Genomic DNA, 16,424 nt, shown 5'->3' with positions numbered 1-16,424 from the left:
AGGGGCATTCAAAAAGTAATACAACGCATTTTCTTCTGGGACAATGTCGGTTGAAAAAATTCGGAATTTGTTATGGGGCACCGTGGAATATTCCCCCTTCAGCCCTATTGTTTTATTAAGCTACACTCCTGGAAATTGAAATAAGAACACCGTGAATTCATTGTCCCAGGAAGGGGAAACTTTGACACATTCCTGGGGTCAGATACATCACATGATCACACTGACAGAACCACAGGCACATAGACACAGGCAACAGAGCATGCACAATGTCGGCACTAGTACAGTGTATATCCACCTTTCGCAGCAATGCAGGCTGCTATTCTCCCATGGAGACGATCGTAGAGATGCTGGATGTAGTCCTGTGGAATGGGGCTTGCCATGCCATTTCCACCTGGCGCCTCAGTTGGACCAGCGTTCGTGCTGGACGTGCAGACCGCGTGAGACGACGCTTCATCCAGTCCCAAACATGCTCAATGGGGGACAGATCCGGAGATCTTGCTGGCCAGGGTAGTTGACTTACACCTTCTAGAGCACGTTGGGTGGCACGGGATACATGCGGACGTGCATTGTCCTGTTGGAACAGCAAGTTCCCTTGCCGGTCTAGGAATGGTAGAACGATGGGTTCGATGACGGTTTGGATGTACCGTGCACTATTCAGTGTCCCCTCGACGATCACCAGTGGTGTACGGCCAGTGTAGGAGATCGCTCCCCACACCATGATGCCGGGTGTTGGCCCTGTGTGCCTCGGTCGTATGCAGTCCTGATTGTGGCGCTCACCTGCACGGCGCCAAACACGCATACGACCATCATTGGCACCAAGGCAGAAGCGACTCTCATCGCTGAAGACGACACGTCTCCATTCGTCCCTCCATTCACGCCTGTCGCGACACCACTGGAGGCGGGCTGCACGATGTTGGGGCGTGAGCGGAAGACGGCCTAACGGTGTGCGGGACCGTAGCCCAGCTTCATGGAGACGGTTGCGAATGGTCCTCGCCGATACCCCAGGAGCAACATTGTCCCTAATTTGCTGGGAAGTGGCGGTGCGGTCCCCTACGGCACTGCGTAGGATCCTACGGTCTTGGCGTGCATCCGTGCGTCGCTGCGGTCCGGTCCCAGGTCGACGGGCACGTGCACCTTCCGCCGACCACTGGCGACAACATCGATGTACTGTGGAGACCTCACGCCCCACGTGTTGAGCAATTCGGCGGTACGTCCACCCGGCCTCCCGCATGCCCACTATACGCCCTCGCACAAAGTCCGTCAACTGCACATACGGTTCACGTCCACGCTGTCGCGGCATGCTATCAGTGTTAAAGACTGCGATGGAGCTCCGTATGCCACGGCAAACTGGCTGACACTGACGGCGGCGGTGCACAAATGCTGCGCAGCTAGCGCCATTCGACGGCCAACACCGCGGTTCCTGGTGTGTCCGCTGTGCCGTGCGTGTGATCATTGCTTGTACAGCCCTCTCGCAGTGTCCGGAGCAAGTATGGTGGGTCTGACACACCGGTGTCAATGTGTTCTTTTTTCCATTTCCAGGAGTGTATATGTAGCTTTCAAATTAGCGTCTGTAACGGAGGTGCATTCCAAAGAGTGAGCTGTCATTGGGTTTCTTTTGACGGAAAACCGGAGAATCGCAGATATTCATAGGCAGAATGTCTGCAGAGATCTGGCACTGAACAAAAGCGCACTGAGTCATCGATCGTGGCGTCTGTCATCATAGGAACAAGGTTGCCCAAACATGTCCGATCTCCCGCAAGCCAGCTGGCCACACACAATTACGACTCCTGCAATGTTGGAACATGCAGACACTCTCATTCGAGGTGATCGGCAGATCACAATCAAACATATCGGTGCTCAACTGGACATCTCGTCTGCCTCAATAGCTAGGCAATCAACGCGGCGGATTGTTAAACGAAGGGGCCAGGGTTTGGTTACCAAACGGGTCGGAGATTTTCTTTGCTCAGGGACCGGGTGTAGTGTTTTCCTCACGTTGCATTCGTAATACTTGACAGTCCATTATTGATATGGTCACATGGACACATCCCGAAAGGCAATACATTTTTAAAAAATGGGTGTATCTGTTGGTAGTGCTGAGCACTAATAGGGAGTCTCAAAGGTGAGTGCCCAATGGGTTCGTCACTGCCTAACAGAAGACCATAAAGAACTTCCATCTGTTTGGGCCAATGATGGATGCACTCCACGGGAAGCAGTACTTGGATGATGGGGAGAATACTGATGCAGCATGGCATTGACTCCGACGTCGACCAGCAGAGTGGTACCATGTGAGCACACAGACCCTCCCACTAAGATGGTGTAAGGCCGTCGCAATGAATGTATACTATGCTGTAACGTAATGTCGTGTAACTAGGGCCTCCCGTCGGATAGACAGTTCGCCGGGTGCAAGTCTTTCGATTTGACGCCACTTCAGCGACCTGCGCGTCGATGGGGATGAAATGATGATGATTAGCACAACAAAACACCCAGTCCCTGAGCAGAGAAAATCTCTGACCCAGCCGGGAATCGAATCGGGGCCCTTAGGATTGATTCTGTCGCGCTGACCACTCAGCTACCGGTGGCGGACGATACTACGCTGAAAAAAAGACAACTGTAGCCAAAAGAATGGGGAATAATATGGTGTACTTGAATCCTGAATAAAACCAAAATGTGTTGCGTTACTTATCGAACACCCCTCGTACAATCGTGGGAAAGACGGGCTGGTGTGGAGACGCACTTGTTCTCGACGGCGGTCATCATGTCGAGCAGGCCGAGCTTGTCGTCGTTGGGGCCGACGCAGGCCTCGTAGGCGTCCTCGACGCAGACGTAGAGGCAGAGCGCGTCGTCGCTGACGAGCAGCCGCGAGAAGCGGCCCCGCAGTAGGTGTCGCGTGCGCGCCTCCAGGTCCCTGGCGCGGGCCGTCTCCCACGCCACGCTGCGCTCCAGGTCGCTGATGTGGTCGTTCACGTAGGCCAGCTGCTGCTGCTGCTCCGTGATTGTCTGCACAGCAGTCACACTGCTCACAGCGCTAACTGCGTAATGGGAAGCATCTCCTACGTGAAACACGTTTGCAGATTCGAATATGGACAACCGTCAGCTGTATAATGGAATGAAAACAACGAAAATTTGTGCCTGGCCGCGACTCGAACCCCGATTTTCCGCTCATCGCGGGCGGTCGCCGTACCGTTACCCCATCTGAGCACGAACCGCGGCCAGACCTAAACTTCCTTATTTCGTCAATCATGTGTCTACAACCTGCATTAATACGTCTGCTCTGCACATTCCTGTACAGGGGAGACGAATTTTCATTGTCGTCATTCCACTATACAGCTGATGGTTGCCCATATTCGGACTACATTTTATGTGCACTACTGGCCATTAAAACTGCTACACCAAGAAGAAATGCAGATGATAAACGGGTATTCATTGGACAAATATATTATACTAGAACTGACATGTGGTTACATTTTCACGCAATTTGGGTGCATAGATCCTGAGAAATCAGTACCCAGAACAACCACCTCTGGCAGTAATAACGGCCTTGATACGCCTGGGCATTGAGTCAAACAGACCTTGGATGGCGTCTACAGGTACAGCTGCCCATGCAGCTTCAACACAATACCACAGCTCATCAAGAGTAGTGACTGGCGTATTGTGACGAGCCAGTTGCTCGGCCACCATTGAACAGACGTTTTCATTTGGTAAGAGATCTGGAGAATGTGTTGGCCAGGGCAGCAGTCGAACATTTTCTGTATCCAGAAAGGCCCCTGCAACATGCGGTCGTGCATTATCCTGCTGAAATGTAGGGTTTAGTAGGGATCGAATGAAAGGTAGCGCCACAGGTCGTAACACATCTGAAATGTAACGTCCACGTTCAAAGTGCCGTCAATGCGAACAAGAGATGACCGAGACGTGTAACCAATGGCACCCCATACCATCAAGCCGGGTGATATGCCAGTATGGCGATGACGAATACACACTTCCAATGGGCGTTCACCGCGATGTCGCCAAACACGGATGCGACCATCATGATGCTGTAAACAGAACCTGGATTCATCCGAAAAAATGACGTTTTGCCATTCGTGCACCCAGGTTCGTCGTTGAGTACACCATCGCAGGCGCTCCTGTCTGTGATGCAGCGCCAAGGGTAACCGCAGCCATGGTCTCCGAGCTAATAGTCCATGCTTCTGCAAACGCCGTCGAACTGTTCGTGCAGATGGTTGTTGTCTTGCAAACGTCCCCATATGTTGACTCAGGGATCGAGACGTGGCTGCACGATTTGTTACAACCATGCGGATAAGATGCCTGTCATCTCGACTGCTAGTGATACGAGGCTGTTAGGATCCAGCACGGCATTCCATATTGACCTCCTGAACCCACCGATTCCATATGCTGCTAACAGTCATTGGATCTCGACCAACGCGAGCAGCAATGTCGCGATACGATAAACCGCAATCGCGATAGGCTACAATCCGACCTTTATCAAAGTCGGAAACGTGATGGTACGCATTTTCTCCCCCTTACACGAGGCATCACAACAACGTTTCACCAGGCAACGCGGGTCAACTGCTGTTTGTGTATGAGAAATAGGTTGGAAACTTTTCTCATGTCAGCACGTTGTAGGTGTCGCCACCGGCGCCAACCTTGTGTGAATGCTCTGAAAAGCTAATCATTTGCATATCACAGCATCTTCGTCCTGTCGGTTAAATTTCGCGTCTGTAGCACATCATCTTCGTGGTGTAGCAATTTTAATGGCCTGTAGTGTATTTCATGAAGGCTGTAGCCGCCATAGTGCCTGTTTCTTCAGAAGGAACATTGCACCGCACTCCTGAACAATATAGGCACTGCAATACTGTATTTATCCGCCGACAGTGCGGAAGTGACTTTCAATTAAAATGTCTCACCTGTACAGGAACATACAGGGTGAGTCGAAAAGGAACTCACAAATTTGGAATGATTTAGGAATTTTTTGAGATAACTTACAGAATCAGGAGATGTGTCATTTTGTAGCAAGCAACTTCAAGATCCACATAAAAGTGTCAATGTCATTTTGGTTCAATGTGTCTACCATTTGTGATGTGACAAACATCTCATTGATAACTAATTTCTTTCCACACTCGTTGCAGCAAATAGGGCATAACGTATGCAACGGCAGCGTAGATTCGATTTTTCGTGTCGGCTAAATTGTTTGGTAGGGGAGAAACATACACGCGGTCTTTAATGATACCCCAGAGATAGAAATCCACTGGTGTCGACACTGGGGACCGAGGTGGTTATGCGACTGGGCCCTCACGGACAATCCACCAGCCTGGGAAGCGATTAACCAAGAAAGCTCGAGCTTCCGTGAGGAAATGAGGTGGTGCACTATCTTGCTGGTAGTAAACCATCCCACCTCGGTAATCTTTATCGATTTGTGGAATTAAAAAGTTTTCAAGTATACATAAGCACCAGTGACAGTTTCCTTCATGAAGAAGGAAGGCCGGCCGCTGTGGCCGAGCGGTTCCAGGCGCTTCAGTGCGGAACAGCGCGACCACTACGGTCGCAGGTTCGAATCCTGCCTCGGGCATGGATGTGTGTGATGTCCTTAGGTTAGTTAAGTTTAAGTAGTTCTAAGTTCTAGGGGACTGATGACCTCAGATGTTAAGTTCCACAGTGCTCAGAGCCATTTGAAGAAGAAAGGGTCATGCACTTTCGATTTGCTAAGGGCACAAAACAAATTAACTTTGTGGATGTCACGAACGTGTTCCTGGGTTACATATGGATTTCACTGCCCCATATCCTGCAGTCGTGGGTGTTAACCAAGCCGCTGATAAGAAATGTTAACTCATCGCTGAAGATTATTGTGTTCAGGAATATCTTATTGTCCTCTGTCCAGTTCAACATTTCCTCACAGAACTCCCCATGAGTAACCTTATCTGCATCATTTATGTACTGTGCCATTGTGAATCAGTATGGTTTCAAGTGTAAATGTCTACGTAGTACTTGCCAAATAGTTTCTGTGGAATGCACGCTCGCGAGACGCAGATAGCGTTGATTTTTGTGGACTAACGGTAAATGTCTCCCTAATCTGTTTGACATAATCATCAACACTCTGATGCTCTGGGGTTTTATCATGTCGCAGTGAACGATCTGTTTCAACAAAGTTCTTGTTCCAAGTGTACATTGTACCCTTGCTCCGAGGTTCTTTAGCGCACTCGGTGGGAAATTTACACCGAACAGTTGTTGCAGAGTTCGTTTCATGGAACCAAAACACGCTGCGAGCACGCCCCGCACCAAGGAAATTAGTCACTTTAACTGTGCATTATGCTCGCGCACCTTGGGACGAAATTTGGCACTGCTGCACTACTTGTATCAAACTTCAGTGTTTTTGCTACAAAATGACACTTCTACCGAGTATGTAAGATATTTCTATAAATTTTCATATTATTGCAAAGATATGAAGCGTTTTTGACTCATCCTGAACATATTGGATACACGAGGGCAGGCTGTTGACACATGGTTGACGACTTGTGGAAATTTGGGTCTCGATGTGGAGCATGCTCGGGTAGCCTAATGATAAGGTGACCGCTCGTGACAAGCGGGAAATCCGAGTTCGAGTCCTGGTCGGCACAAATTTTCAATGCCGTCATTCCACTATAAAGATGATGGTTCCCCATATTCATAACTCCAAATACATTTCATGTATTTCGTAACGCTTGTAGTCGCCATTGTGTCTGTTTCTTCCTACATGCATGTATATCTGAAGCAACATTGCATCATACTTCCGAACAACAGTCACTGATATTACTAACTATCTAGTTCAGTTAAATATTTGATCGTTCTAACCAGGTTCAGGGAATACAGATGTCTAAAAACGAGATTGGCAATAAGTGTACATTGACAAAGAAGCAAAGATTAAACGGAAAATGAAAGTTTGTAGACTCGTGCATGTTGATGGGAAAGGTAGATGCAACGGACAAGAAAATTAAAGACACTTTTCGAGAAACGATAAGCAGTTGTACGAAAATTAAGAACTCAGATGGCAAGCCAGCACCAAGTACAGAAGGGAAAGCTGAAAGGTGGAAAGAATATTCGTATAGAGGATCTGTATTAGAAAAACAAACTGGAGGACAATATTATACCTTGCCGGAAAAGAAAAACATGCAACATCCTCAAGGGTTGTCCTCAGTTACATCAGGGTATAATATATGCATACCGCGGGGTAGTAGCAGAGTTGTAAAACTACCGTAGATTATCGTAAGTAAGCGTAGACTATGATAGGTTTCCTAGTAGCTTTGGTCAGTTAAGACCGCAGCCGCGTTACCTGTACGTTAGATGTGTTGCATATCTATTGGGCATTACCTTATTTCGACCGCTTTTTTTCCATATGCGATCAGTGCCCTACTAAAATCCCCCAGAAATCGGAAGTGGTAAGCCGTATACAAGGTGAGTGAGGATATTTAACTGGCCGCGTAACCATCGGAACATTTTTGTTCTACGTACTTAACCTTCTGCCTGTTGCTTAAAAATAAACAATATGTACAGTAAAATTTATTCAAAAACTGTTGATTAATAACGTGAAACAGAGGCACGTTGTGGTAAAAATAAAAAAGTACAGTTTTATCACGTAGTGCTAGCAACAGCAGTTTCCCCAAGAAAAGTTAAACTTAAAAAAAGGAACCTCGAAACAAAAATATATGAAACATCGCTTCAATACTTGGGCGAGCTTACGTAAAACATGTTTCTGTTATTCATAAACAACTTTCGCACTTATCAATAGTAACAGGAAACTCTTGCCTTTGATTATGATGAAGAACCGTCTGGCAGGCCGGTGTGGCCGAGCGGTTCTAGGCGCTTCAGTCTGGAACCGCGCGACCACTACGGTCGCAGGTTCAAATCCTGCCTCGGGCATTGCTGTGTGTGATGTCCTTAGGTTAGATAGGTTTAAGTAGTACTACCTTCTAGGGGACTGATGACCTCAGATGTCACGTCCCATAGTGCTTAGAGCCATTTGAACCATTTGAAGAACCGTCTATTGAGTACAAAACAACAAAAATGATAATTAAACATATTTTTTGTTTGTGCAAGTAAACTGTACTTGCATCAACAGTAATTGCTTTAGTTACGCAAAAGCACAGAAGTTACAGGTCAACCAATTTTTATTTCTTATAAAATGAAGTTCTTATTTTGTAAGGATGTAAAATACACAAGGGACTAACGTTGAACGATTTGCGTTTCTAACTATGTGCAAAAGAAATGAACAAACGAAGACAAAGAGAAGTCTTCGGCGGGTAGTTTCTCTACCACATTTATTTATGTTTTTTTTCCCTACCACTGCTACCAATACTACCGGTAAAGCTACAGTTTACTAAATCATTTATGTACTGTACCAAAACCACCGAACCGTAGTTTTGATAGAGTTCAACTGTAGGTAGTAGTGATAGGATTCATTTGTCATGACCGAGCGAGGCAGCGCAGTGGTTAGCAAACTGGACTCGCATTCGGGCGGGCGACGGTTAAAACCCGCGTCTGGCCATCCTGATTTTGGTTGATTTCCCTAAATCGCTTCAGGCAAATGCCGGGGTGTTTCCTTTGAGAGGACACGGCCGACTTCCTTCCCCATCCTTTCCTAATCCGATGGAACCGATGACCTCGTTGTTTGGTCTCCTCCCCCAAACCAACCAACCAACTATTTGTCTTGATCATCGGCGATCAGACGGCAACTAAGGGGCATATCTCTGAACGCTCTCTTTTGCCTCTGCAAGCAGTAACTGTGCTGATTTTAGCACATTCTAGCGTATAACCATGCCTACCGACGAGTACGCACTCCTGTTGAATAGCTTAGGCCATTTGAAGAGGGTCGCATTATGGGCCTGCGGGAAGCTGGATGCACGTTTCGACGGATTATTGCACATTGTTGGCGCACTCTACCAGTGGTGTGTCGCTGCTGTCACGATCACACCTGTAGACCAAATTCTGGACGTCCTCATAGTAGAGAAGCACGTCAAGATCGATGCGTTGTGCGAGCAGCGGTGGCCAATCGAACATCATCCAGGACGAAATCCGGGCACACATTGAACTTCCTCTTTCATCAGGGACCACTAGGAAACGCCTGCTCGCAAGCAGATTAAGATCGTGTGTGTCTCTGACAAGGCTACTGTGACATCGTGAACGCAATGGCGCTCTGTTGTCGTCAGTGATGACAGTGGGTTCTGTGTGCGAGCGATGGACGTACACGTGTATGGCGTAAACCTAATGAGCTGCCTATTCCAGAGTGCTTACGCCCACGAAACACACGTCCCAAGCCGGGCTTCGTAGTGTGGGGGGCCATCAGTTACAAGTCGTGGTCACGTTTAGTGTTTCTACAGGGTAAAGTAATCAGTTTCTGCTATATTGCACAGATTGGTATCCCAGTGCTATTGCCATTTTTTCTACAGAAAGGTGACGTGATTTTTCAGTAGGAAAATGCACGCCTGCAATGACTGCCGTGACGCAACATCCTCTTCCTGGTGTACAACAACTACCCTGGCCAACTGAACATGTTTGATAAAGTGGGATCTTAGTCGTTCTCCTTGATCTGCAAGAACGATTGCCGAATTGCAACAAAAGGATCACGATGATTGGGACTATGGTTCAAATGGCTCTGAGCACTACGCGACTTAACTTCTGAGGTCATCAGTCCCCTAGAACTTAGAACTACTTAAACCTAACTAACCTAAGGACGCACACACATCCATACCCGAGGCAGGATTCGAACCTGCGACAGTAGCGGTCGCACGGTTCCAGGCTGTAGCGCCTAGAACTGCTCGGCCACTGCTTGGGACTATCTATCGCAGGATGCCATTCGGTACTTTATGATTATTTGCATGCGAAAATACACGCCTGTGATGCTGCCAGAGAGGCGTACACTGCGAAATAATTCGATCGTTCGGATATCCTTTACTGTGACGTGGGTGTTTCGTTTGTTCCAATTTCGTTGTCATATACTCATACAATGATGAAGTACCTGTGACCTTACTTGTCTGTAAAATGGCCTTGTCCTTGGGGTGTTGCAGTATTTTACCCTGCTGTGTATAATGAGAAGAGGAAATAAATTGAAATGAAATGGGAGATAAGCTACAGCGATAAGAATTTGAGAAACCTCTGAAAGACCTCAGGATTAATGATAGCATTGGGAGAACAAGCTATAACAAAACTCTTCCACGTCGTACGCGATATACATCAGACAGGCGAAACACTTCGACCTCAAGAAGAACGTTACAATTCCTCTTCCAAACAAAGCAGTTGTTGACAAGTATCTATATTACCCAACAATCAGTTTGATAATACTTGACTGCAAGATACCAATACGATTTTTTTACGGAAGAGTGAGAAAAATGGTAAAAGTCAACCTCGGGGAAGACCACTTTTGGTCCCGGAGAAATATAGGAACAAGGGAGGCCACAGTGACGCATCGACTTAGAAGAAAGGCTGAAGAAAGGCAAACCTGCGTTTATACTTTTATAGAGTGGGAGAAAGGCTTTGACGACGTTGATTGGAATACACTCTTTGAAGTTCCTAAGGTAGTAGTGTAAAATACAGGGAGCGAAAGATTACAGACAGATCACTTGTACAGAAACCAGACAGTAATTATAGAAGTCAAGGTGCATGAAAGGGAAGCAGCAGTTGGGAAGGGAATGAGGCAGGGTTGTAGCCTATCCTCGATGCTGTTCAATCGGTACCAAGGAAAAATTTGGAACGGGAATTAAACCTCAGGAAGAAGAAATACAAACTTTGAGGTTTGCTGATGAAATCGAAGCTCTGCCGGACACGCCGAAGGTCTTATAAGATAAGTTCAACAGAATGCATAGTGTCTTGAAAAAAGTTTACTAAGCCAACACCGGCAATAGAAAAATAAGGGTAACGGAATTTAGTGATATTAACCCTTTCATTACCAATTTTTTTCGAGGTGAAACACATTAATGTATGGTTATTTTAATTTATATCGCAGTCAGAAGTAACAATATGGAAAAATATTTCCCACCTTTTCGTTTTGCAGCGCGGGGAGGGACGTGACACGTGTCCCACTGATATTTTGAATATGAAATGAACGAGCGTTCTGTGTTTTCATTTTTAATATCACTTGGGTCGTAATTATAATTTCAAATATTTGACAGTTAAGTAGATCATTCCAAATGAGAGGCTCTTTATTATTACATGCAGTTTGAGTGTATCATGTGACACTCACATCGGTCCCCCTGCTTGTGATATGGCGTGAAACAGTTTTTGCACGAAGCAATTTAGGTACGAGGGTGGAACATGCAAGAAATTCCCACTGGTTCTCTAACACAAACGTCCCAATGATAGCGAAAGGGTTAAATCAGGTGACGCTTATAAACTGAAGCGTCAAAACAAGTTGTATAGGCATGCGTGTTCAAATACAGAGATACGTAAGCAGGCAGAATACGCGCTGCGGTAGTCAACGCCTGTTTAAGACAGTATCTGGCGCATTTATTAGGTCGGTTACTGCTGCTACAATGGGAGGTTATCAAGATTTAAGTGAGTTAGAACGTGGTGTTATAATCGGCGCACGAGCGATGAGGCACAGCATTTTCGAGGTAGCGATGAAGTGGGGATTTTCCCGTAGGACCATTTCACGAGTGTACCGTGAATATCAGGAATCCGGTAAAACATCAAATCTCCGACATCGCTGCGTCCGGAAAAAGATCCTGCAAGAACAGGACCAACGAGAGTGAAGAGAATCGTTCAACGTAACAGAAGTACAACGCTTCCACAAATTTCTGCAGATTTCAATACTGGGCCATCAACAAGTGACAGCAGGCGAACAATTCACCGAAACATCATCGATATGGGCTTTCGGAGCCAAATGCCCACTCGTATACCCTTGATTACTGCACAACACAAGGCTTTACGCCTCGCGTCGGCCCGTCAACACCGACATTGAACTATTGATGACTGGAACATGTTGCCTGGTGGGACGAGTCTCGTTTCGAATTTTATCGGGCGAATGGACGTGTACGGGTATGGAGTCAACCTCCAATCCATGGACCCTGCTTGTCGGCAGAGGACTGTTCAAGCTGGTGGAGGCTCCGTAATGGTGTGGGGCGTGTGCAGTTGCAGTGATATGGGACCACTGATACATCTAGATACGACTCTGACAGGGGACACGTACGTAAGCATCCCTTCAGATCACCTGCATCCATTCACGTCCATTGTGGATTCCGACGGGTTTGGGCAATTCCAGCAGGACAATACGACACCTCACACGTCCAGAATTGCAACAGAGTGGCTCCAGGAATACTCTTCTGTGTTTAAACATTTCCGCTGGCCACGAATCTCCCCAGGCATAAACAGTGTTGAGCATATATGGGATGCCTTTCAACGTGCTGTTCAGGAGAGGTCTCCACCCCCTCGTACTCTTACGGATTTACGGACAGTCCTGAGGGATTCATGGTATCAGTTCCCTCCAGCAGTACTTCAGACATTAATCTAGTCCAGGGCTTAACAACTGGCCGGTTTTGAGCGCGAGTACTCGCGTCTGCTCAGGCACGTGCTCGCGAGCAGGTGCAAGTTCGCGGAGTAGGGAGGGAGGGGAAATGCGCGCGCACGTTTGAATAGGGCCGCAGCATGCCTATTGAATTCGCACCGACTGTGTAACGTTTAAAGTACTTCGATCAGCTCTAACAGTCACTTCGCTGGTTAAGAATCATGTCAAGTCGCCGTTGTGTAACCCCAACCATGCTTTCGCAGTTCAACCCCAATTGGGAGGAATTGTATCTGTTTACAGAAAAAGATGGAGTTGCAAAATGTTTAGTATGTCACAAAACGCTGAATTCTTTTAGGAAATTTAATTTGCAGCGACATTATATGTCGTACCACGCGAAAGACTACGGAAGTGGAAAATGTGATGGACCAGATCGTGCACAGGAAGTTATTAAACTTAAAAGGAAGCTATCCGAAGAAGATCTGGACGACGAAGAAACATCAACTGAGGCAGCTCTCAGAGTGAGTTGTAAAATGCTTTGCTTTTAGCAAAATCCCTGCGCCCCTTCACTGATGGCGATTTAATAAAAGAATGTTTGGTAGCTGCAGCGGAAAATTTGTGTCCATCTCAAGTTGAACAGTTTCTGATTGTGCCATTATCTAACATGACCATTATGCGTCGCATACAGGACATGGCAGACGACGTCCAGAGCCAGCTTGCAAATATCTGTAAAGATTTTATGGCGTATTCTCTAGGTCTGGACGAAAGTGTTGATATCACTGGAACAGATAGCTTGCCATATTTATTAGAGGTGTTAATAGAGATCTTCAGGTGAGGGAGGAGCTCCTTGATGTAGTAGTCATGAAGAACACTGCAACTGGAGGTGATATTTTACGTAGTGTTGAAGAAAGTGTTGAAAATATAGGATTGTCGTGGAATTCTTTAGTTTCAGTGTCTACAGACGGTGCACCAGCGATGACAGGAAAAAAATTAGGTTTCGTTGCGCTGTTGAAGGAGAAAATGCAAAAACTGACCGTGCCGAATGAAATAAGGGGCGTTCACTGTGTGATCCACCAGGAAAACGTATGTGCAAAGAGTATCGCTCTAAAAAATGTGATGAGTGTTGTTGTTCGTACAACCAATTATATAAGGAAGCATGGGCTACAACACAGACAATTTAAAAGCTTTCTTGAGGATGTAGAAAACCAGTATGGTAGCCTGCCTTATTACAGCGAGGTTCGATGGCTTAGTCGTGGCGAATTATTAAATCGATTTTTTTGCCTATTAGATGAGATAAATATGTTCATGGAAATAAATAACGTGTTGTTGTTGTTGTGGTCTTCAGTCCTGAGACTGGTTTGATGCAGCTCTCCATGCTACTCTATCCTGTGCAAGCTTTTTCATCTCCCAGTACCTACTGCAACCTACATCCTTCTGAATCTGCTTAGTGTATTCATCTCTTGGTCTCCCTCTACGATTTTTACCCTCCACGCTGCCCTCCAATACTAAATTGGTGATCCCTTGATGCCTCAGAACATGTCCTACCAACCGATCCCTTCTTCTGGTCAAGTTGTGCCACAAACTTCTCTTCTCCCCAATCCTATTCAATACTTCCTCATTAGTTATGTGATCTACCCATCTAATCTTCAGCATTCTTCTGTAGCACCACATTTCGAAAGCTTCTATTCTCTTCTTGTCCAAACTATTTATCGTCCATGTTTCACTTCCATACATGGCTACACTCCATACGAATACTTTCAGAAATGACTTCCTGACACTTAAATCAATACTGGATGTTAACAAATTTCTCTTCTTCAGAAACGCTTTCCTTGCCATTGCCAGCCTACATTTTATATCCTCTCTACTTCGACCATCATCAGTTATTTTGCTCCCCAAATAGCAAAACTCCTTTACTACTTTAAGTGTCTCATTTCCTAATCTAATTCCCTCAGCATCACCCGACTTAATTAGACTACATTCCATTATCCTTGTTTTGCTTTTGTTGATGTTCATCTTATATCCTCCTTTCAAGACACTGTCCATTCCATTCAACTGCTCTTCCAAGTCCTTTGCTGTCTCTGACAGAATTACATTGTCATCGGCGAACCTCAAAGTTTTTATTTCTTCTCCATGAATTTTAATACCTACTCCGAATTTTTCTTTTGTTTCCTTTACTGCTTGCTCAATATACAGATTGAACAACATCGGGGAGAGGCTACAACCCTGTCTTACTCCCTTCCCAACCACTGCTTCCCTTTCATGTCCCTCGACTCTTATAACTGCCATCTGGTTTCTGTACAAATTGTAAATAGCCTTTCGCTCCCTGTATTTTACCCCTGACACCTTTAGAATTTGAAAGAGAGTATTCCAGTCAACATTGTCAAAAGCTTTCTCTAAGTCTACAAATGCTAGAAACGTAGGTTTGCCTTTCCTTAATCTTTCTTCTAAGATAAGTCGTAAGGTCAGTATTGCCTCACGTGTTCCAGTGTTTCTACGGAATCCAAACTGATCTTCCCCGAGGTTGGCTTCTACTAGTTTTTCCATTCGTCTGTAAAGAATTCGTGTTAGTATTTTGCAGCTGTGACTTATTAAGCTGATAGTTCGGTAATTTTCACATCTGTCAACACCTGCTTTCTTTGGGATTGGGATTATTATATTCTTCTTGAAGTCTGAGGGTATTTCGCCTGTTTCATACATCTTGCTCACCAGATGGTAGAGTTTTGTCAGGACTGGCTCTCCCACGGCCGTCAGTAGTTCCAATGGAATATTGTCTACTCCGGGGGCCTTGTTTCGACTCAGGTCTTTCAGTGCTCTGTCAAACTCTTCACGCAGTATTATATCTCCCATTTCATCTTCATCTACATCCTCTTCCATTTCCATAATATTGTCCTCAAGTACATCGCCCTTGTATAGGCCCTCTATATACTCCTTCCACGTTTCTGCCTTCCCTTCTTTGCCCAGAACTGGGTTTCCATCTGAGCTCTTGATATTTATACAAGTCGTTCTCTTATCTCCAAAGGTCTCTCTAATTTTCCTGTAGGCGGTATCTATCTTACCCCTAGTGAGATAGGCCTCTACAGCCTTACATTTGTCCTCTAGCCATCCCTCCTTAGCCATTTTGCACTTCCTGTCGATCTCATTTTTGAGACGTTTGTATTCCTTTTTGCCTGTTTCATTTACTGCATAACGTGTGTGTTCCTGAATTGAAAGAGCCTTCATGGAAATGTGATCTCGCGTTCTTAGCAGATTTAACTAGCCATCTGAATGCTTTGAACATTTCACTACAAGGTAAATATCTGCTAATTACTCATTTCATAGATCGAATACGAGCTTTTAAAATGAAATTGACACTTTGGGTATGAGTCAGCTGGAAACAGGAAATCTAGCTCATTTTCCTAAATTACCATCCATGCAAGATGTTCACAAAAACTGTGAACGTTATTCACATAGTTTAGTTGCCCTTAAGGAAGAATTTGATCAACGCTTTCAAGATCTGACAGCACCAGACAGTGATTTTGATCTGTTCTCCTCTCCATATTCAGCGAATATTGAAGAGATTCGTCCTGAGCTGCAACTAGAAATTATTGACCTGCAGTGTGACAGAGAATACGGAGACAAATTTCAGAACAAGAAAAACATTTTGGAATTCTACAGACACATCCCTCAGCATAGATTTCCTCGTTTGCACAAACTGGCGGCTACAATAATACACTCCTGGAAATTGAAATAAGAACACCGTGAATTCATTGTCCCAGGAAGGGGAAACTTTATTGACACATTCCTGGAGTCAGATACATCACATGATCACACTGACAGAACCACAGGCACATAGACACAGGCAACAGAGCATGCACAATGTCGGCACTAGTACAGTGTATATCCACCTTTTGCAGCAATGCAGGCTGCTATTCTCCCATGGAGACGATCGTAGAGATGCTGGATGTAGTCCTGTGGAATGGCTTGC

Source organism: Schistocerca serialis, chromosome 2, assembly GCF_023864345.2.
Source record: "Schistocerca serialis cubense isolate TAMUIC-IGC-003099 chromosome 2, iqSchSeri2.2, whole genome shotgun sequence".
Taxonomy (NCBI): Eukaryota; Metazoa; Arthropoda; class Insecta; order Orthoptera; family Acrididae; genus Schistocerca; species Schistocerca serialis.
Note: the sequence above shows the minus strand (reverse complement) of the source record.